Below are 24,211 nucleotides of genomic sequence, written 5' to 3'. Positions count from 1 at the left end.
AATAACTAAGGAAACCTCATCACAAGAAGCAAATAGAAAACACATGTTTATAAATTTGTAATTGTTATTAGCACAGAAAAACTAATTATATAGAAACATATCATATATAATTATGTTTATGATTTGTAACCCCATAATAGGGTGAAGGCGAGGATCAAAGTGCAGTGTCAATCCATATATGGAACGACACTATAGTCAATATCAAAATTGAGGATGTTAGGGCCCAATAGAGATGGATCACATGAGAGATGGATAAAATCTCTGCTAGTTCACCTACTAGGCATAATTTTTCATTGATAATGGATATCATTGACAAGTTGATCGAGAAATACTAGAGGGTGGGCCCGCAAAGCCACCTCCTATATTCCATACATAGGATTAGCAGGCTAGATGTTAGTGACCCACATACTTGGAAGTTAGTGAAATATTCGACCAAGAACATTGATATTCATGGGGATTTGTTTGACATCCCTCCGACATGTCTTGCCAGATATGTTTGTCCAATTCCGCTAAAATATTTTAAGAATGTTGATTCAACCCCTTTTGTTTATGATCAATTCATTAGAGCTTGGGGCCAACCCCCCCACCATGACCAAGTCCCCATTTATTTTTCAAAGCATATATATGCAGAGTTTTTGCTACATATGAGGCCAAATTACACTAGCACTGGATCTAAGTTTTATGGACCAGGTTTGGGACATAGTTATGAACATGTCAGGGCTCGTAGGGAACCTGCACATGTAGCACCACCTCTAATATTGTTTCCACTACCATCTCGGATCGTGGTATTGTCGACGAAGCTAGAGAAGTCATCAGAAATTTTCTCTAAGACTAGGCATACCATTGCAGGTAGCATGCAAAGGACATCGACCATTGCACATGTCACATTGCTTGGAGAAATGAGGAAACCAACTTCATTGCCTCGTGTCCCACCAATTGGAATACATGATGATTCATATCTCAAGAGTCTAGGGCATGGCTGACTTTTGTCATATGCACGTACTTGTTGTGATACCATCAATGACACTTGGAGGGTGCATGACCCATGTGACATAAACTAGGTACATATATTTGAAACTTTTGACTCTTATCGTCAAATTTTAAATTATTTATATTAATAAGTTTGTATCATACTGTATTTATATTAATAATTTCATCATAACATGCAGGTGCAACACAAATACACAGATGAGCTTCTGAGGTCATTTGAGGGAGTAGTTAACCAGCCATAGCAACCTCCTTTAGCGCATGTTTCCATGGCTCAGCCTTCTCCACCTCCACCTCATAAATCTCATGGACTAATAGTTGAGATGAATTTTTTTATTCTTCAGATTTAAACGTTTTCTTTTTTAAGTTAAATGTATGCATGATAATTAATTCATAGATTAATTATAATTTGTCTTTGTCATTATGTACACAGACCCATATGTAAAGGGATGTCGATGTTGCAGTTATGTGGACACATGAGTGGGATACTGGGTATGGAGGCATTGAGACATAGGCAAGGGAGAACCGAACCCAGATTGATCAGGCCCCCATCCCACCTGATTTCCATTTGCACTCGACTGAGTCACATGTAGGGGACTACCTAAATGCACAGTTCAAAATAATTTATTTCCAGATTGTATATTTTTACAAATAATGTTTTAATCAATTCGAATTTGAATGTGTTATATTGTGGTACTAGATTATGGACACTCACTCTATGCAGCGGAAAACACATTAGAGTTCTAGAAGCGATACTTTATAGAGTGCATCATAGGTAATTTATATATTTTCAGGCCCATTTCATAGGGCATATTCACATGTGATGTACAAACTTTGTATATTTTCATACATGGATAGCTTATGGATGCATGAGCATTATTTTAGTTTATGGATGCTTATTATTTTAGTTTGTGGATGTTCATGTGTATAATGTAATTTGTATATATTTTCATATGGATAGTTTATTATCATACATAGATAACAAGATAACAATTTTGACTTCTTAAGAAATAAACTAAGAAAATAAGTACAATCTTAGACTATCAGAAAGTCATTTTGATACTGGTTCAATTAAAATGCACAAATATGATTGAAATACATTTTAAATTCAATTTTAGAAATGTATGCAACTAGTAATGTTCAACTAATAACTTGTTTTATTAAATTTCATTTCTTTTGAGGTCACCTACAACAAATTAGTCATAACACATGATATAAGTCATATGTATTGGAATTTAATATACCAAAAAATAATTAGTGATATGTTTTTAGATAATTTTATATAATTTTATGAACATTCCTAAATTTAGTTGGCTATCAAATGTTTCAATCAATTCCTTAACTTAAGACATTCAACTAAGAACATTCAAGAAGTAAAATTTTACCAAACATCAATATTGAATTCTAGTTTCATAGACTAAGGAAATAAGTACAATCTTACTCTGATGCAAGTCACTTTAATGCTTAAAATGAACTAAAATATATCATGTACATCAATTTAATATTGAATATCTAGAAAGTGTCTTTTAGTGCAATCAATGCATATTAATTTAAACAAATAATGATATGTTTCTATAATTTTATGAAATTTCCTAAATTTATTTGTCTATCCAAGTATTTCAATCATTTTTTTTTTTTAATCTTAAGACATTCAATTACATATTTTATCAAATTTTCACATGACACATTTATTATTAATAACATTCAAATATTTCAATTTTGTTCATAACCTAGATTGTTGAATTTCCATTTCAAGTAAAATGGACCATATCAACTTGGTTGTTACATACTGAAATGGATTTTCTTGAAACCAAATATGTATGACATGTATATATATCTATAAAATTTCTTGCATGCTCAACATGAATATTATACACATGAAATTTAAAAAATTTAAGATGAATTTTTTTAATTAAATCTAAATCTAAATCTCTATTGATTCTAAAGCACCTCCTTGAAATTTGGTGTACTTTAGAAACTTAAGCACCTAAAGGAAACTAATGCCTATATAACATATATGTACACCATTATGAATCCATCCTAGATAAGAGGGAGACATTTCTCTATTCAAAATTAAAAAATTATACGAGTATTCAAGGGTCACATTTATAGATTACAAAAATAATACATTTGAGATCTCTTATACTATATTAGATTACACTTGACTGCTCTAGACTCAACTTCAGACCTAGCCATATTCATCATCTACTCATATGACCAATGATCATAGGAATGCAAGTCTCCATAATATGCTCATGGTATGATTCTATCATCTTCCATTTCCTTGGCTCACCTTTCTTTGTTTTGATTTTTATGAGATTGATCCGAGATGCTATGACTAGATGAATGTATTGACAAGATATATATTTAGGCATAAAATATCTATAAATGATGTGAAGAGTCTGTTTTTTCACCTTTTCAAAAAATGACCCATCACAACCGTGTCACCAATTTGGTATGTGAATTGTCCATATTCATATGGTCTCACCAACCTACTTTTCACCTGTGTGCATCGCATCAAATAATAGGCCACATTCTCTTCGTTTCCTGTGGGGGAAGTGACAACAAAAATGTCACCTACAAACAAAATACAAAATATGTGTTAGTCAAATACGTTCAATATTTCAATCTATAGATGATTTTGTTACTGATAGATGAGCCACTTACCTTCCCTTAAAAAATTAGAGACTCGAACATGATCAAGTGAAATGATGACCTCTTCATTGTGCATCTCTTGCCATGTCGGAATTGGATGAGACCCCTTTGGATTAAGATGGGCATATTTCCATCCTTTCACATAACTGCTTTTTTCACAGTGATCAAGTCTACATCCATCAACACCAATGCAAAACTCACAAAAAAATGTGAGTTTTCTTGTCTCGATGGAAAATATTCCCCCCATGTCTTTGCTCCACACTGAGTGTAATTCCCTTGTTCCTTCTACAATATTACAATACCAAGGAATGGATCTATTCACATTACCAAGTTCAATATTCCAGAAGAACCTATGCACAAGCCTTGTATATTTGTGACCTTCATTTCCTAAATGGGATCTGCACCAATTGACCACATGTGGTGATGATTTGAGTTGATCTACATCATGACTCATTTTGTACCTCCTAAGTGATTGCTTCACACAAACACCTGCACCATCATGCTCACCCTTTCCATGTCTTGTTTCAAAGTAGCTCCAAGTATGTTGATTTTTTGTCTTCTTGTGTAGTCGGCTCAACCAATAAAAAGTGTGTGCTAACTTGAACTGCCCTGCACAACCATCTAACCATATCCAATGCTTCCTGAATGATATGCCATTTTTTTGAATGATTCATAAATTAGGTCAAAGAAATGTTGCACAAACAATGTGTCATGCTCACGATCATCACTAATGTAAAAGTGATACTCCTTAATCACATCATGTGACTCGTTAGTTCTATCCCTACCATCAATGTTTAATTGTGCATGCCCGTACAAAACATGTACTAATATGGATGCTTGTCCTAAGTGATATTACTCACTCTGTATCTCTATCTAAGGAGAAAATGTGTGACTCTCAACAAATTCCACCACTGATAATATTGTGCCTAGATGAAATACTTTGCGAGAATGCTTAAATTCACATGCTTCCCACCTGGACTTGTGCAAGTGTTTGATATATTTATAGATCTAGTTTTGAAACCCTCCCCCGGAATTGTGAAATGTAAATCTCATCTTCAACATAGTTGATCCTCTTGTAGAAAATCCTGTTGTTGGGAATAGGATCCCCGAAGGACAATTTTGGGGCTAAAATCCCATGTTTTGGGTCGAATTTTGTAATAAACTTGTAAAGACTCCGCATTTTGTGGTCGCAGAGCGTGAAGGTATGACGAGTCATAAAGGGATGTCCATCATTATTTTTGTAAAGTAAAGTTGGCTGTAAAAGATCTACCCATGGTCCGTGGACCATGGGATTGTATAAAAAGAGATAAGTAAGTAAGCTCTAAGAGTTAAGAAGGGCAGATAGGTGTTAGAGAGTCATAGCTCTAAAGTAAGAAGTCTAAGTTTTGGGTCATAGCATAGGTAGAGGTTTTGCAGCTGAGTGCGCAGAGGCCTAAGGTGGAAGTCCGCAGCTGAGTGCGCGGACCCCTGTAGCTATGTGCGCAGGGTGGATAAAGTCTGCAATTGCTTGAACATATCAATAAAGAGAAGTATTCTGCAAATTATGTGTCTTTGTTCCGATTAATGCATCTTGTCATATTATGTATGAATTTCCTTTATAATTCTTATGTGATGAGCGAATGTATGTAATTATGTTGGATAACTGAACACAAATAAGAATATATTTTTACACGGTGCTAATTGTGAGTATATAATAAGATAAGTAAGACACTTAGACTAGTTTGGGGAATCTACACGGTACGCTTCCCTAGAAAAGCGAAAGTACCTGAGCTGTAGGTTAGGGTTGCGCGAAGGTCGATCGTACCTTTTTGCAGAGGTACTGATGACTGTAATAGAGGGTTAGTCTAGCAAGCCCTAAAACTAAGTGACCTGCGTGAAGGCAGGAATAGAAGGAATAAAACGAAATCACGACAATCTTAGGGTGCAGAAATTTGGTTCCAACATCCCCCCATACTGCTTCGAGTGAGACTTCGGTCCACGCTCTGCGAGCTGATGCCGAAAGGGCTAGTAGTGTAGGGATTTGTTTGGCTAATTAATGCTGAACCTGGTGTTATCACTCAGATTTTCCTTAGAAGTTATTTAAAAGAAGGAAAGGATCCAAGGTAACTACAAACCAATCTTTTAAGTACAGATCCTAGCCAATATATACTTAGAGAGGGCTCTCTCTTTATGATTTATCGTTGTTTTGATATGATATTAGGCTAGTTATTAATGCTCAAAATGTTTGTTTTGATTTGTTTGGTGGGATTAAGGAAACAAATGGGCAGAGTAGGTATTCAGGCCATTGGGCTATGGAGTCAAGTATGAAAGGTTTAACAGGAATTGTTTAATCACTGAGGTAAGAGTTCACAATGCAATCTATCACAGTAGGGACAAATCTGAAAGGTTTCAATGGATGGAAGTCTTAACCAGGGCCAAGGGAAATGAAGAATCCTTAACAGGGATTAAGATGAAGAAGGAAGGTTTGGCAAGTAGCAAGGGCAATTAAGAATCATGTACTAGGGACCAATAGAAGGACTGAATTACAGAATTGAGGGAGCAATTAAGAATTCCCAGACTTAAGCAATTTAGGAGAAAACATTAAATAAGAAAACAGTTAAAACAGAGAGCACTTAAGCTAATTCTGTTAGTATTATTCCTTGTTTGCTTTTAAGATTTATAAGAAAACACATATGATATTTCATAACATAAAGGAAAACAATATTCAAACTTAGAGAAATGATACTTATTTGTTTCCCACTGTGCACATGAATCGAGTGAAATGTCCTCAGCTTTATTTAATCTAGTAAACCTGTCCAACCTTAATTACAACAGCTCCTTTAGCTCAAAACAGAAAGTCTACATAAATGTTTTTTAATCCACCTTAATTACTTCAATTTCTGAAGTATTTATACAAAAATTAATACAAAATATCTCATAACTATATGAGATTTATTCTAGGAAACAAAAGTTATCTTCCACACGAAGATAGAGACAGATGGAAAATAGATTTTTTGTTGTCCCTCTATTTGTGAACGTGCTGGATGCTGGAACTCGGATTTACCTCTTGCAGTTGTCTTGGTAATTGTGTGCTAGATTTCACTCTTATCTTCACCTACTGATACTCTTTACATGTGCTGAGACTCTTTACTTATATTTACCAGTATTTACCGTAGTAAACATTTTTTACCCCACAGTTTTACTATAGTAACTTTATAGTATATCAATCATATTAGTCCACCATTCATTATCTGGTATTTTTATTCTGATCATCTTCTTGTATACTTCATCAGCTTCTGTGTACTTAGCAAAATTGGGTTCGCTGGTGAATAGGTGCTTTACTTCATGTTCTATGTAAAATAGGTTCTCCAAGCCATCATAAAGCACCTTTCCTGTAGGTAATTCTTTCACTGCCGAAGAGTTGGCTTGGCTCCTGGCCTATTTGTTTAGTCTCTCAATATAGTCTTCATGTGTCATCAACTTGTCATTTATGACTAGTGGGCTTGGAAGGCCTTTCTCTCTCAGAATGCAATATTTTAACATGAAGTTATCTATGTATGTCTGAATACTCTGACACCTTTTTTCTAGATTAAGCATTAAGTTCCTCTTCGTAAGAACTTTCTTTATTTCAATGATGGTAGTTGTTCGATCCTCAATCTCTAATTGCTCTAGCTGATGCCTGTTTTTGTTGTTCAAAAAATTAATCAATTGATTTGCCTCTTCAGGCTAATCTCCCAATTCTTCTTTTGTCTTTTGTATAGCTTCCACAGCTACCTTGACTAGTTCAGTCTGTTAAAAAATAACATGAATAGAAGGCCAAATATCATTTATGGAATCAATGATATTGGCCCACAAAATATCTTTCATATCTCCCAATGGTTTTTCTAATGTAAAGTCCTTCTCTAGGACTCTGATTCTTTCATCCATTCTTTTGTTCTTTCTTTCTTCTTCTTTATTCTAAATCTGTGCAAGCTCATAGTTTGTTTCCAAACTTGACATTTGTTCTTTAAGATTTTTCTCTTCTGTAGTCTGGATAGTCATCTGTTCCATGGCTTTGATCATTTCATCTATTCTTTTTGCTATTGACCCTGCACTGGTTGATGTACCTGTAGTTAAAGTAGTCCCTGCTATTGGCAATGCTATCACTGGTGGACATGTTGGTGCCAGGGAAGCTACTAGAGTGGAGGGTACTGCTGTAGAAACTGTGGGTATGACAGTCTGAGGAGCGGTGGCCAGTTCAATCTGCTTAGACTGTATTGCATTCTCCAATTCCTTCTTAGTTTCTTTTAGCTGGTCATTTAACTTAAGGACTAGGTCCATAAGTTCTTCCTCCTTTTTCCTCTCTATAAATTCTGCAGTTTGAGGATGGTGGAGAGGAGGGATTTTGAACTGCTTCTTCAGTGCAACTATATCATCATTTTTCTTTTTAAATAATTGTTCAGCTTCTTTGAAATTCTTGGGATCATGTCCCAACTCTATCACCAAGTCTTCTAAAGTTTTTATTCTGATGTCTTTTGCCTGAGAGGAGGCCCTTTCCAATTGCAGTTGTGCAGTGGTATTGTGCAATGAATTTTGCAATTGATGTGCTGTGATGGCTTTATTGGTCAAGGTGGAATAGACCATCTCACCAATTTGCTTATGGAGTTCTATTTGGTCAATAGGATGGATATCCTTTGTCAAAACTTCAAAACTAGTCTTCAAATAGTCTGCCATGGATCTTGGCTGCTGCACAGTTGGCTTGAGGAAGCTCATCTACATTTTCCCTTATTTTATGTCAAAGGCTGACATAAACCTAGTCTGGTTAGTTGGAGCCATTTTGAGGTAGGGAGCATAGGTTTGAGCTTTCAATGTCTCATTCCTCGCTTTCATTTCTTTATACTTTCCTTTAATATCCAGGCCCTGTTCAGAGGAAGCCCTGAAAGAAGACACCTCTGTGCTTTGTTGTCTTTCCAATGCTTGTATGTGTGAAGTAGATGGGGTCCCACCTGTTGGGATAGTCTTCATACTATCTGTCCTTTCTGCCACTATGTTTCCTATGGTCTCCTCAGTATACTCTTCTTCTGCATAGGGGTTTAACCTTTGCCTTTTAGCAAAAGTTTGATCAATAGGCATGCTAGAAGGAGTGGCCTCTTCCTTGTCTCTTTTAAGATTTATTTCCTCATTGAGAGGAGTCTGCAAAATAGGAGGGTTGCTCATGATTTGCTGAGGTTGAGCCAACTCCTCTGAGATTTCAAGCTGCTCAGATTCTTCTTGTCGTCCAGAATGTTCCTGTTGTCTTGATGGCTCTGCTTGTTCTGAGGAATTTTGTTGCTCTGAATCTTCTGCCTGTTCTGATGTACCTTGATGTTTTGCTGGCTGTGTACCGGGTTCCTGTGACTGCCTTTGCAATTAAATCTCTCTTGGCACTTGTACAAAGGAATCTTCATTAATTTTTCTTTCTAAATCTACCCATACATTTTCAACTTCAACTTATGTGCTATCCCGCTCTACTAAAGTACCTTTTTCCCATTCAGATTGATTGGCATATTGTTCAATCTCTGGGATCCTATGGTGGATATAAGGTGATAGATTATGTTTCTGCCTTCTGTCACAAATGAAGCTGTGAGGGTCATAGGCCCAGATGAATCTCTTTTTTAATCTCAATCTCTGGAGGATTTCATCTGCCTCCTTTCTTGCTTTTATTTTTTTGCAAATAAATGGACCTAGGTGATCCTTTATTCTCAGCTGGGCTTTCTTCTTGGTCTTGACAAAGTGAATCTCATCAGAATTGATCATTTTCCTGTAGTACTCTAGAGAAAATAATTGCATGGGGAGATATCTAGGTAGTTTATAAGGAGGCAGTTCACACCCATAAATTCTGATTTCGGTATGGTTTTGGTATAGGTACCAATCCCCTAATTTGTATTGTTTAGATAGCTGGAGGACCCTCCCGATGTCTGCATTGATTCTGGGAGGAGGATTTCCTAATAGCATTGTAGTCACTGATGTACAAATAAGTCGATGAAATCTGTATATGGATAATGAGAAGAACTAGACCCTTGAAATATAGAAGTCCAGAAGATGATAGACCTAGGATTCCCTCTGGTATCAAGCTTTTGTACAGAGAAGGGAAAATTATCAGTTTGGCAGTAAAGAAACAAATGATACAAGACTGATGAATATTTGAATACTCTCTCATTTTCTAATCTCATAAACTGGTCATGCATTTTATCCGCAATGAACTTGGCATAGTCAAACTTGACTGCAGGAGGTTGACGAGGGGTGAAAATAGACATGTAGGCAAAATTCATCTCATCTACAAACTCATTAGTGGAAAAACCTAAAATGCAAGCAATCATTGTGGTGATATCTTTGCCTAGATCAGAAAAATGATTGACATGTAAGGAGGGGGGTCTTTTGGCATGTGCCTTTCTTTAATGAAACTTTGATAGATTTGGGTACTTCTAGAACTGGACAGCTTTGAAGATATTTCAAGTAAATCAACAATGGAGAGGGGAGTGAGGTCTTGACCAGGCTGCAACTGTAACATCTCATTTATGGACTCAGGTGTAATGGTGAATATGATTTTTTGGTTTGGGGACATTACAACTCTCATAATAGGGTCATAGTTTGCATGGCAGTAGTGGATAATATCCGGTAAGACATGGACACTAGGGAATTGATACTTGGGTAGGTTTGATTCCCATAGACCTATCTTATCTGCATGGTTCAAATAGTTGTCTCAGTATTTACAATGAAATTTAAAAGGGGTTTCATCAAAGGTGAGGTCCTTTATTTGAAAGTCTCTGTCAGCCAGGGGAAGATGGTATAAATCTCTGCGGGGAGTGGTAACTAGCATGACATTTAGGGCGAATGGAACGTCCATCCTTGGTTCTTGTGGATTGAAGGATGAGGGCAGAAAATTTCAGGGAATTTATGAAGAACTGGGTCATTCCAGGGAGTCTCGTGACTATCGAACAACTTAATTTTACTAAATTACTTGACTTTTACATCAATTTAGTCCAGGTTCAATATGAAAGTAGGGTTTCTCAGTAAAACGGGTAAATACCTAACTGTGGTTTGTATGAAGGGATAAATGGCACTGGTGGACTATTTGAAGGGAGCGCGTGGGTCTGAAATGGAAACCTGGAGTTTAGCAGGTTCTTGAGGTTGACGGTTGGAAGCAGGGTGACAGTTTGAACGTACTCTGGGTGTGCATGGAGAACAGAAGGTTCTTTTGTTTTGGTAAAACAAAAATAATGAGTATTTTTGTTTTTATTTGCAAAGTCAATGTTTTGGCAGGTATAATGAAAGTGACAGTTGGCGCCAACTAAGAGATGGGACATTTTGTCGTTTAGTAGGGGTGGTAAGCGGAGTTTATCGCACCGCTTTTGGGCGTTCGTCGTTATTGGGAGAGGTCCTCCTGATGCCATTCATCGGGCGACACGTAGCGGCAGGAAAATAGTGAAACCACTCACATCGAGCGGGTAAAGGTCGGCATCGGAGGCCGCCTGATATGAGCGTCGACCGTTAGATCTGAAGGGGTCAGATTGTACGATTGTTGGGGCAGGGATTTTATCGGGAATTAATGGAGGGGCTCGACGGGATCATGACTACTGATTAGGGAGATTAATGACATCGGGGGTGAAGTGATTGGAGGAGGATTCTAAATTAATCACAGATTGATTAATTAATCCCTTTTTAGTGAGGCGGAGGTTATGGGTCATAATTAATCGTAGATAGATTAATTAATCTATCGTTTAATTAATCCATCTAAATATTTTATTGTTATAGTTTATATTTCAAACCTTGAGAGCGGGATATTATCGTAAGGAATTTTAATAATATATACCGAAAAGGGGTGTATTTCCAAGGAGTTAAATATAGTAGATTAATGTTAATATGAAATGGAAACGGGGGTGAAAAATGCGCTAAGTCAAATGATTTTGAAATATATTCGTACTCTCATATTAAACATTATAACTTAGGCTTAGGTGCATTTCGTGGGTTTTTATATGGGGGTTTTGTATGAGGATAATTACTTTTCCCAAGCAAATAAGGATTTTACCTTAGGGAAAAAGGGGATTTTTTAAGGGAAAATGAATGAATTATGGAGGGGGTGAGTGTTGCTGAGGGGATTTTAGCACTTGGAACTTGTAAGCCATTAGGCCGAGGGTCTGGTCCCTCTAGAAGTCAGAAAAATTCTCTTAGCCCCTTTAACTTTAAGGCTTTAGGTACTTTGATTGTTATTTGTGGGAAATTAATGAAACAGGGGAAAATAAATGAGGAAATTAATAACTTGACTTTGTAAATATCTCATTGTTATCCATTCTTTTCAAAGTAATATGATGATGAAAGTAAATGATATGAGTTATGACTAATCATTCATCATACACAATTCTGCAACCATTCATCTACTCACCCGCCTACACATCCTACCATTTTTTCTACTCTTTATTAGGGTGCACTTAAGCTGGCAAACCCTTATCAAACATTTTTATTTTCTTTCACAATGGAAATCTATCTAAGTCTATCCTTATTACTTCCAAGGGCTCAAATTAAACTGTTGAGTGCCTTTTATTCACTCTACCTATCTACTTATCTGCCAAGATTAAATAGTTTGGTCAGATTTTATTCTCTATCTATAAACAAGAAATTCAAAACATGGAATAACTAAGATTAAACTATTTGGTTACCATGGATTGTGGTAGGAATAACAAGTTTCACACAATCATTATTATTCAAAAGTAAAATAGCAGTGGCATTTGGACTTGCACACTTTCATGGTCTTTTCCTTTTTCTTTGTGGTTCATTTTTCATCTTTTTTGACCTTTTTCATTCTTTATGTCCTTTGATTTTTCTTTTAGGACATATCCTCTTTACATTTTTTAATTTTTTGATTATTTTACAAATATGGAAAACATTTGCAGAAAACAAAGGTATGTACATAATATAGAGATAAACTAAGTCAATCATAAATTATGACACCTATTGTTATAGGAACATAACGGTGGCTCCACTTGGGGATGGTTTTCCCTGGTGGAAAGTAAAGAACTGTAGATCAATGGCCTTCTGAAATATTGTGATTTTCTTCTACAATTTTCCCTTTATTCTGCTGCTTTATTGATATCTATGATGGTGACACTCTTGAAGCTTAGGGCCTTCTCTTCGGTCAACTCTAGAACTTCACCATCCAATCAACACTAAACATTATGAAGGATATAGTATGTACAAATGAAACTAGTAAAATTAGTAGTTTGGATCAATGTAGTGTTTCAACATTCGACCATTGACTGGCCCTCCTTCTACCTCTGCACCATTTAATTCGTTGAGAAAATAAGAATTATTCCCTCTAAAGGCATATATAATGTATGAAACTTTCCATAGGAAATCAAACTTCCCATGTTTCCCTTTATCTTCTCTTCTTGAGTCCCACTAAAACACTTTGTCACCAAGATAGAAGTCTTCTGCCTTGGTTCTTTTGTCAAAAATTTTCTTGAGTTTTTCCTGCAGTATTTGGGCTCTGATGTCTACTTCCTCCCTGGTTTGCTACAAATGAATGGTCTGATTGATTCTCCTCTGAATATAATTTGGCTCAACTTGGGGTTCATGGAGTAGTTTCATTACTAGAATTCCCAATGATGAAGGGAAAACAACCTCCATTCCATAGACTAGCTGATAGGGACTGGTACCGATAGATTTCTTAGTGGTCATCCTGTCTACCCACAAAACATTGATCAGTTTCTTATTCCAGGTTTTCTTATTGTCTTCCAACAATTTTTTAATAATATTCATTAAGCTTTTGTTGGAGGATTCTGCAAGTCCATTCCCTTGGGGATAGTAGGCTGTAGAGTGACCGAGGGTTATATGGTATTTATGGCAGAAATCAATCATCCTCTTTGATTTAAAAGCTGCAACATTGTCTGTTATGATTTTGTTGGGGCAACCAAATCTGGATAGAATATTGGCCTCAAGGAAACCTATTATGACAGTATCAATGGCTTGTCTAGAGGGAATGGCTTCTATCCACTTTGTAAAGTAATCTGTGGCAGTTAAGATCCACCTATGTTGAGCAGAAGAAGGGGGGTGAATTTCGCCAATGAAGCCTAGACCCCATTGTTGAAAATGTTTTCAGTAGAATTGGGTTTCAAAGGTAAAGGCAAAAGTTTTATTTTTCCTTCAAAGATCTGACACTTGTGGCAGGATGTTACAAACTTTTTTACATCAGAAAACAAGGTTGGCAAGTAAAATCCAGCTCTTAGGATTTTATCAGCTATTGTCTTCCAATAGAGGTGTCCTCCGCAATCACCTGCATGAAATTGTTGGAGTACTTTGTCAGATTCTTCCTTTAATAAACAATTTAACATAATTCCTTCATGATTTTTCCAAAATAAAGTACTATCCATTATGCAAAATTTCAAAGATTTCATTTTAAAAAACCTACTTTTAGTTCTAGACAACCCTGGAGGAGCTTGTAAATTTTGTAGAACGTATATTATATTAGCATACCAGGGTGAGTCTAAAAAGGCTTGGCTGATTTGTGGAGTCGCCATCTCCTCTTCGTTATCCAGTTCCGCAATAAAATTTATACCTAAGGCTTGGAAATTGGTTTCAGCCATAAGTTTAGCCAACCCTTGGCCTTTGATTAATTTTGTAGGTTTAATCTCTATTTCATACTCTAATATGGTAGCTATTCACTTTACCCTCTTTCCATCAACTCCATTCTATGTTAGAATGTCTTTGACTACAACATTGGGAACATAAGCTACAATGTGAGAGTATGAGATATAGACTCTAAAATCTTTGATGGCTTGTACCAAAGAAAAAGCCTGTTTTTCCATTATGTTATACTTTAAGGATGCATCTCTTAGAGCTTTAATAAAGAAGGATATCGGTTGTTCAAATCCCTGATCATTCTTCTGTAGTAAAACTGTAGCAATACTATGTTCAGATGCAAAAGAAAAAATGATAAATTCTCTGTCAAACATCAGACTTATGAGGACTGGTGTTTGAGTCAAGGTTAATTTTATATCTTCGAATGATTTTTTAGCCTCTACTGTCCATTTGATAGCCGAATCTTTCTTCAACACGTTATTTAACAGTTGATTAATTCAACCAGGTTAGAGATGAATCTTCTTAAAAATTTATTTTTCCTAAAAATTCCTGAAGTTATCTGATGTTTCTGGGGCAAGGTATTTGCAAAATAGCTTCAATACTGGTTGGGTCTATCCGGATTCCATATTTAGAGATAATGGGGCCTAATAATTTTCCTTCTTCCAAACCAAATAAAGACTTCTTTGGGTTTAGAGAGATACCATATCTCCTGCATTTGATAAAGACTTGCCTAAGATGATCCAGGTGTTGTTGATCTGATTTAGAAAACACTATGATATCATTAAGGTATATAACCAGGAAATCATGGATTTCCTTAGCAAAGGCAATATCCACTTCCCTTTGAAAGGTGGCCCCTGCATTTTTCAATCCAAAAGGAATTTTGACATACATGAAGGTGCCCCATGGGGTGGTGAAGGTCGTTTTGGCTTGATCGTCAGGATGGACTAGGATTTGTTTGTAACCAAAGAATCCATCTACCAGTGAGATCCTTGTGGAACGTACTATCCTTTATAATATGTGATCCATTTTAGGTAGGGGGTAGTTATCTTTGAGTGAAACTTTGTTTAAATTCCTAAGATCAACACACAGTCTTATTTCTCCAGTTTTCTTTCTTGTAGGGACAAGATTAGATACCCAATCTGAAAACCTAATGGGTGTAATAATTCCTGATTCATACATTCGTTTGATTTCCTTTTCGATAGAAGGTAATAGAACATGGCTAATTCTTCTAAGATTCTTTATAAAGGGCTTCTAATCTTATTTTAAACAGATAGTGTGCTGTATAATGCTGGTATCATAGGATTTTAAGTCCTCATAACTCCAGGCAAAAATATCCTGGAATTCTTTCATCAGTTCCATATATTTTATTTTTCATTGAGAGGTAATGATTTAGAAAATTTTATTAGCTTAGGATTCTCCTCAGATCCTATGTTACATTCATCAATGTCTGATTTCAAAGGTTCCATTTTAGGCTTTTTAGGAATATCATTTGTGTCGAATAAGTCCTCCAAAGGAGCTAATCCCTTAGGTAAGAAATTGTCTTTGAGATTTATGACTTCAGTTTCATCATCAATTACTTTATCAATTTCCATTTACTTTAAATCCTTAATATCTTATTTTTTGAATTTTGTAGGGTGGATTCTGTCAATTGAAATTTCTTCCAATTTGTTAATTTCTATTTCATTAGCATGCTCAAATTTTGAAACTATGTCTGTATCTATGTTAACATTGGCAAATTCTTCATCTAGTGTCAAAAGATGGTTAATTTGATTATCGTTTTCAAGTACTTGCCAGTTCTTTAGGTTGTCAGGTATAGCTGGTCTATGCCTAACCTCAGCAATGTACTGATGGTTGGGTTGAAAAGGCAACTTACAGGTACTAGCGAACATGGCCAGATTGTGACCTTTCATGTTATGTTTTATGGGGATAGAAACAAGCTTGGTTTCTAAAAAATTGTTAAGGATTTCTACAACTGTACCTCTGTAAAATCCTAATCTAGGGTCTCTAGTTAGATAAGCACCATTAATTTGTTTAACTATCAATTTATAATCTCCCATAATTGATACCCTTATAGCTCCTAATCCTTTAACCAGTTTAAGACCTAACAAGTGTGCTTCATATTCTGCCATATTGTTTGTGCATTTGAAATTTAACTTATAGGCATGACCCTCTGCGTGATAATTCTCTAGGTTTTAAATCCATACACCTACCCCTGCACCTAGCTTGTTTACTGAACCATCAAATTCCAAATGCCACAAGATTTCATGTTCATAGTTTTCATCTGGGGTAGTGGAATCCTTCTTAACTAGGGCATCTGGATTTTCTTTGTCATATGATATCTCATGAATTTGGACATTTGAATTTTCTTTGACAATTTCTTTTGGTTCTGTTGCTATACCATTTGGAGTATCTTCTTGATTAGTTTCAGCATTGTAAAGAATAAAAGAATCCATGTTAGAATGTACTGAATATATAGGAAAGTTCTGAGGCTTCTCATGACTATTCACTACATACATCATTAAAGTTTCTCTATACAGTTTCTTGGGTTGTCCGAAGATTGATATGGCAGCATAGGACATGTCCAATTGCATAGATCCTCGGAGTTTGGCACCACAGGATCTGGAAAATAGCATGCCATACTTGGGTGGTATGTCTGCAACAACAATGTCCATGAGTATAGTTTGGCAGGGTATTGAATCAGAGAAACACACAAACCCTTTATAAGCCCTAAGCACCTAGCTTGACTTGAATCAAAGGAAAATAAATCCCTATAATGTCTAGTGATGTCTAAGTTAAGTTTCTCCATAACAGACTTGGGCATGGGATTATGTGAAGCACCAGAATCAAACATGGAATCATGTAAGATTTTGTCGTGGATGTTGAGGCTAACATAGAAGGGAGGTATCCCTCCTTCCATTGGTTTCCTGTTTACATCAGGGCCAAAAATTAACTCAGGTTGATCATCAAAGAGGTTTACAGAATCTTCATTTTCAACAAAGTTCAGTGATTTACTAATTTGAGATCTGTAAGTTTCATGTTTAACCAATTTTGTCAAAGGCACTGAGATTTTGAGTTTGGCCACTTCTGCTCCCAAATTGAAAGGAAAAGGGGTTTTATTGGTTTGAATATTTGGAAGTTTAGAGCTAAGGTTTTGAGTAGTGTGTTTTTCTTTTTCATTGTCAGGAGTATTTTCAATTGGACTTTCTGATATGATGCCTGGAGGTTTTTCCACTGTTCCTTTCAGGGGAACTGAAGTGGAAGGCTACTCATTAGAAGGCTGGTTAGCTGTTACATCTTCAATGGTGGGGCTGGGGGGGTTTTGGTTGGATATAGAAAGGATTTGTAAGGTTTTTGTAACTTGAGGATTATGATTTGTAGCTTTTCCTTTCTTAGGCTGACTAGGCATTGTTTTCTTGTTTTGTTTTGGGGCATCGATATTCCTTTTGCTTCTTAATTTGTACTGTTTATGTACTTCAAAAATAGCAGATTCATACCCCAGTTTGAAATCAAATGATTCCCCTATTTGGATTTGGAATTATTGGATCACGTGCGACTCTTGGTTATCCGAAGTTAGGAAAACATATTCCTCATCATCTAGACCCATCAAATTTATCTGAGTGTCTTGTTCAGGGTCTTCTAAGTGTGAGGCCTCTGCATAGTTTTCTTGGAAAGGTGGTATGATATTCTGGTCAGGAATATTCTTTCCAGCATTCTGGTTTTGGTTTTTCCTAAAGTTAGGATTTCTCACTGGATTAGCCTGTTGGTTATCCCAGTGAGGTTTTCTTTCAATAATTTCAACTCTGTCCAACAATCTTTCCATCCCTTTGGCTAAAGCATCGATTTTTTGTTCAAAGGGTATAGTTTCCTCTTTCAAGGGTATTCTTCTCTCATTCCTAGCTCTGGCTCTTTTGGCAAGCAGGTTAGCTTCAACACTTACTGCTACACTCTGCATTTCTTCTGGAGTGGGGGAATTTCTTTCTCTTAATTGTAAAGCCATATCTCTATCAAATCCATCCGGAAATTTTATCAGGGCTAAGCTAGGTGGAGGTATAAGTTCAAGTGGAATGGCATTATATACATTATTAAACCTGGTACAATAGTCCTGAACAGTTTCATGGGGCCCCCTTTTAAGGTTTTCATATTCAGATAAAATTTGAAGGGGGTCCATCTTCTTCTCCCACCTATTCAAGAATTGTTGGTAAAGTACTCTTATACTATCTATGCTTTGAGGGGTTAAATATCTAAACCATGTTCTCACTTCCCCAGCTAGACTTTGAACGAAAATTCTCATTTGAACATCAGCTACGTCAATCTCATAAATTTCAACGTAATCTGTCATTTTCCTAGTTTGCTTTAGCGCTGTGTATGTTCCAGTACCATCAAAGGTAACAATTTTACTCTGATAGTCATATGGCATTACACTTTGGGGAGTAGGAATCACCGGGGGAGCATATCTATTGGCCATGATTCTAGGTTGGGTAGGATTGGGAACCAGAGTTGGGGTAACAGGGGGTGTTTGGGTTGTGGAGGAAGAACTAGAGGTAGTGGTAAGGTGCTGAGTAGTGATTGGCTAAGGAGGGAGTGAAGGAATGAATGGAGGGGTGGATTGGACTTCGAAAAGGTGAGGGAATAATGGTGAACTAAAAGAAAGTGAAGCTGTATCAGAAGGTTCAGGGGTTCTATCAGTGGTAAGGGATGACTGAGTGGAGTTCTGTAGATGTCGATCAATTGACAAGTTGGCTCGTTGGACTTCAAGTTCTTTGATGAATTCTAGATCTTGGACTAAGTCGAATAGCTCAGTATCAGATGTATTTCTAAACAAAGAAGTTTCAAAATATTCGTCAAAAGGAAGGTCCTCTAAGAAAAGCCACTCAACCGGGCATGAATGTGATCTAAACAAAGGTCTAGGGCTAACTGAACTTTCTTGTCTTCTGATGATCCTCAGAATCAAGTTGGAATTTTCAACCACAGGGGGAGGATTAGGATCAGGGTTAGCCTTGGTGTAATGAGTTCTCCCTGAAGCCAGATTTCAAGTCTTTAAATGCTTTTCTTTTATGAATGTTCAAAATAACTTCTAACAATCCTTTAAGATATTTTAAATTAAACTTTTGGGTTTCTTAAAGGTTTACTTTCGGCTGAGGATTTGTTCGTTCCGTAGTATGGTCGCCACTATGTTATCACTCAGATTTTCCATAGAAGTTATTTAAAATAAGGAAAGGATCCAAGGTAACTACAAGCCAATGTTTTAAGTATAGATCCTAGGCAATATATACTTAGAGAGGGCTCTCTCTTTATGATTTATCATTGTTTTGATATGATATTAGGCTAGTTATTAATGCTCAAAATGTTTGTTTTGATTTGTTTGGTGGGATTAAGGAAACAAATGGGAAGAGTAGGTATTTAGGCCATTTGGCTATGGAGTCAAGTAGGAAAGGTTTAACAATATTTGTTTAATCACCGAGGTAAGAGTTCATAAGGCAAGCTAGCACAGCAGGGACAAATATGAAAGGTTTCAATGGATGAAAGTCTTAACCAGGGCCAAGGGAAATTAAGAATCCTTAACAGGGATTAAGATGAAGAAGGGAGGTTTGGAAAGTAGCAAGGGCAATTAAGAATCATGTACTAGGGACCAATAGAAGGAATGAATTACAGAATTGAGGGAGCAATTAAGAATTCCCAGACTTAAGAAATTTAGCAGAAAACTTTAAATAAGCAAACAATTAAAACAAAGAACACTTAAGCTAATTCTGATAGTATTGTGTAGAAATTTTGAATAATATGACACTTATTCATAGAGATTATCCTGATTATACACTATTGTGGAATACATGCATAATACATAACCTCCTCTACGTTGATCATCAATTTAGCAGCATCAAAAACAATGAAACATCAATCGCATGCGCACATTAACATAGTATGTAACCCGGGGAAAGCATACAGCTGAAAACCCCACACTATCTGTATATTATAATGATTGAGAACATATAAAAATACATAGTACAATACTCCTCACAAGTACTCAGTACTATCTCCACCTGTTACACACAAAACTAGCTCAGATCTGAACAAGTCACAGGTTCAAATCTCCTCTGTTGCTTTTCCTGCCTCCACTGCACAATGCCTCAAGTGAATCACCCACACTCAAAATCACGTGAGCATAGGCTATATTTCCTTGGTATTGGCCCACACTGCACAGTCCTCATTGGCATAACTCAATCCATGCATGTGCAAAATCTCATGCACAACTGTTAGTTACAACTCACCCTTTCACTTACCTCTAACACCTGTCTCTGTTGAATTTTCCATGCACTTAGTTAACTGATGTATTCTTTAGTTGCTTTATGAGTTAATAATTAGTGAATTAATTAACAATAAATTCACACAACTCATCACTAGTGTATTCTTTAGTTAGACTAAATACAACTAGTTCAACTAAGTCAAACTGAACACAACTCCATCAACTCCACATCCAACTCCACAGAACTCACATGCATGAGTTCTAACTGAATTCCTCCATGCAATAGCTCAACTAACACATAAGAAACCAAGTGATTCCTTCTGTCAGCTGCATGTGCCACATCCGTAGCTCGAACTGAAGTGCTCAAGAAGAATAAGATAATGTTTAGAGTCCAAATATTACTAAGGGCTAATAATATTTGACTGTTTCTATTTTTAGCCTGGCAGTCTAAAAATAGACTCTGATCACTCCGCTGTGAACCAAAAATAGAAGTCCATATATTTTTTCCAACATTACCAATCATCCATAAACAACATCCTGCAACTCATAGACCATGATCCATATGTCTAAAAATAGACATAGTCTAAAAATAGACTTTGCGCCAAAAATAGCCTGCGGGCCCACTTAGTGAAGGCGACTCCTTTCCACTAAGCTCCATCATCTTGTTGCATTTTCAACACTCCCTCTCAATAAGATATGGATTATCTGCAACCCCTATCCTGCAATTTTGGAATGTTCTGCAAGCAACACATTTGCCTGGTCCACTTGCTCCAACAACACTTGGAACAAAAACACTCCCAACTGACCACTCTGTTGGGCTAGGAACATACTCTGATGCTGAAGCTCTACCTGCTGCTGAAAAGTGCTCCCTCTCTGAAATCTGTGCTATTGCAACATCTCCATGCATCTCGCACCATTGCACACCTCTCTGTGCCACCTAGCACTGTGCAAAACACTTGTGCCTCTCGCATTGCTGCAGCCTGCTAGCTATGCGCTGTCCTGGGATTCCCTACACTGTCGCTCTCTCTGCTGCTCCATCCACATCTGTCTCTACCCAGTTAGTTAGTTCCTGCTACTCCACATCGGGACTCCCGTAGCAAGGTCTCATCCAAGAGGTTGGGTACCTCAAGGATCCTGCCCCTCCTCCTTGGGACGATCAATCCACATCACCCCACCTCCTACCTGGAGGTATGGCCGCATGTGATCCCTCAGCCCACTTGGCTCGAAGTTTCCCCCTACTGGAGGTCTCTGCATGAGTAGATGTCTCTACTCAATCTCCTCTCTGCTTCCCTTGTTGTGGCTGCTCCACAACCTACTAAAGCTGCTGCACCAATCGTGGCTCCTCCACAATCGTCTGAGACTTTTTTTGGCTCTGCATGTTGAGAGGTAATATACACTCCCTCTCAACCACCAAGTCTCCATTAGTTGCCTCGCTGCTCAAGGCTTTGCATGCATCTTGAACCTCACGAGCATACAGGTTCTTGACCCGTGAACCAATCTGCTTCACCTGTCTAGTGATGATGTGTCTAAGGAAAACCTTTCCCTTACTGAAGACTACATCATAGCCTCTGTCTTCCAGCATCGCAATCGACACCAAGTTTCTCTTTAGTCCTGGTACATACTTGACATCGGTCAAGGTAAGGCGAGCTCCATGCTCCCTTTGAAAAATAACCGTGCCTACACCTGAGACACTATACTTCTCATCATTACCCATCCCTATGAGTATCTGGAGATCTTTCTCCTCCAAAGTAATGAACAAACTTTTTTCACCAGTCATGTGGAAAGAAGCTCCACTGTCAAGAAACCAACCACTTCCCACCATGGATGAAAACATGCATGCGAAGAGTGTGAAATCCAACTCAAACTGTGAAGCAAGTGTCTCACCTTTAGATCCTTCCCTGGATCCCTTCTTGGACTTCTTCTTTGGGAAATTAGTAGCATAATGGCCCAACTCATGACAACAAAAGCATCTCACCTTCGACTTGTCAACCTTCTTCCCATCATTGGAAGAACTGGATTCGGAAAGGGAACCCTTCACCTTCCCCTTCTTCACCTTACTCGCTAAGGCACAATTCTCCTCATCATGCATGGATGAAGAACTGTCTCTGGTGCTCCGTCTGATCTCCTCTTGCACAAGATTTGACCAAAGTCTCTCCCATCCTGGCAATTTCTCCCGACCATTGATAGAGTCCTGATAGGAATGCCAACTCTTCTGAAGACCAAGGAGAGCCAAGCTCACCAAGTCCTCAACATCAACAGTCACCCCCAAACTTCCCAGCTCATCCCGGCATTGGGTGAACTTCGTGAGATACCTGGTCATACTGTCTCCATTCTCACACTTAATGTTTCTAAGTTTATCCTTGAGCGCCAACTTCCTTTGGTCGCTCTTGCTTTGGAATAGATCTGTCAACGCTTTCCACATCAAGTATGGAGAAGCCTTTCCATGTAGGCTGGACACAATGTGATCCTTCACGCCCTCCAAAAGAATCCTTCGACACTTTGCTGTCTTCTTTTGCCAAACCACAACTTCAGCAACATCAGTAGGTTTTGGGACCTCAGCCTCTATGAAATCCTTCAACCCATTATCATCTAACACCGCCTCCATCCTGTATTTCCATGCAATATAGTTTGAGCTGCCTTCAATATCATACTCCAATCGCAATCCCTTGAAAGACATTTCAACTTTGACACCAAGGAAACACTGCTGCAAATTCGAATTCCACCAGCTCAAAACTCAACCGCTTCTGATCTAAAATTCGTGAGAACAAAGTATTTCTCGTACAAAGATTGACTGTATGGGCATTTACCAGATATCTCACATTCCAAAAAGAAGGATGAATCCAGAGGCTACCTAGATCGATTACATACTCTGCCTGAAGAAATAGAATGTAAACACTTTCTGAATAATAGATCTGACGATCAATCCCGCTTTGATATCCTATAGAACTTTTTCTACAAATCAACCAGCTCTGATACCATGTAGAAATTTTGAATAATATGACACTTATTCACAGAGATTATCTCAATTATACTCTATTGTGGAATACATGCATAATACATAACCTCCTCTACGTTGATCATCAATTTAGCAGCATAAAAAACAATGAAACATCAATCACATGTGCACATTAACATAGTATTTAACCCGGGGAAAGCATATAGCTGAAAACCCCACACTATCTGTATATTATAATGATTGAGAACATGTAACAATACATAGTACAATACTCCTCACAAGTACTCAGTACTATCTCCACCCGTTACACATAAAACTAGCTTAGATCTGAACAAGTCACAGGTTCAAATCTCCTCTGTTGCTTTGCCTGCCTCCACTGCACAATGCCTCAAGGGAATCACCCACACTGAAAATCACGTGAGCATAGGCTATATTTCCTTGGTATTGGCCCACACTACGTAGTCCTCATTGGCATAACCCAATCCATGCATGTGCAAAATCTCATGCACAACTGATAGTCATAACTCACCCTTTCACTTACCACTAACACCTGTCTCTGTTGAACTGTCCATGCACTGAGTTAACTGATGTATTCTTTAGTTTCTTTATGAGTTAATAATTAGTGAATTAATTAAAAATCAATTCACACAACTCATCACTAGCGTATTCTTTAGTTAGACTAAATACAACTAGTTCAACTAAGTCAAACTGAACACAACTCCATCAACTCCACATCCAACTCCACAGAACTCACATGCATGAGTTCTAACTGAAGTCCTCCATGCAATAGCTCAACTAAC

This window comes from Pinus tabuliformis, chromosome 7 (assembly GCF_031772625.1).
Source record: "Pinus tabuliformis cultivar Carrire ecotype Pingquan chromosome 7, CPIR1, whole genome shotgun sequence".
Taxonomy (NCBI): Eukaryota; Viridiplantae; Streptophyta; class Pinopsida; order Pinales; family Pinaceae; genus Pinus; species Pinus tabuliformis.
Note: the sequence above shows the minus strand (reverse complement) of the source record.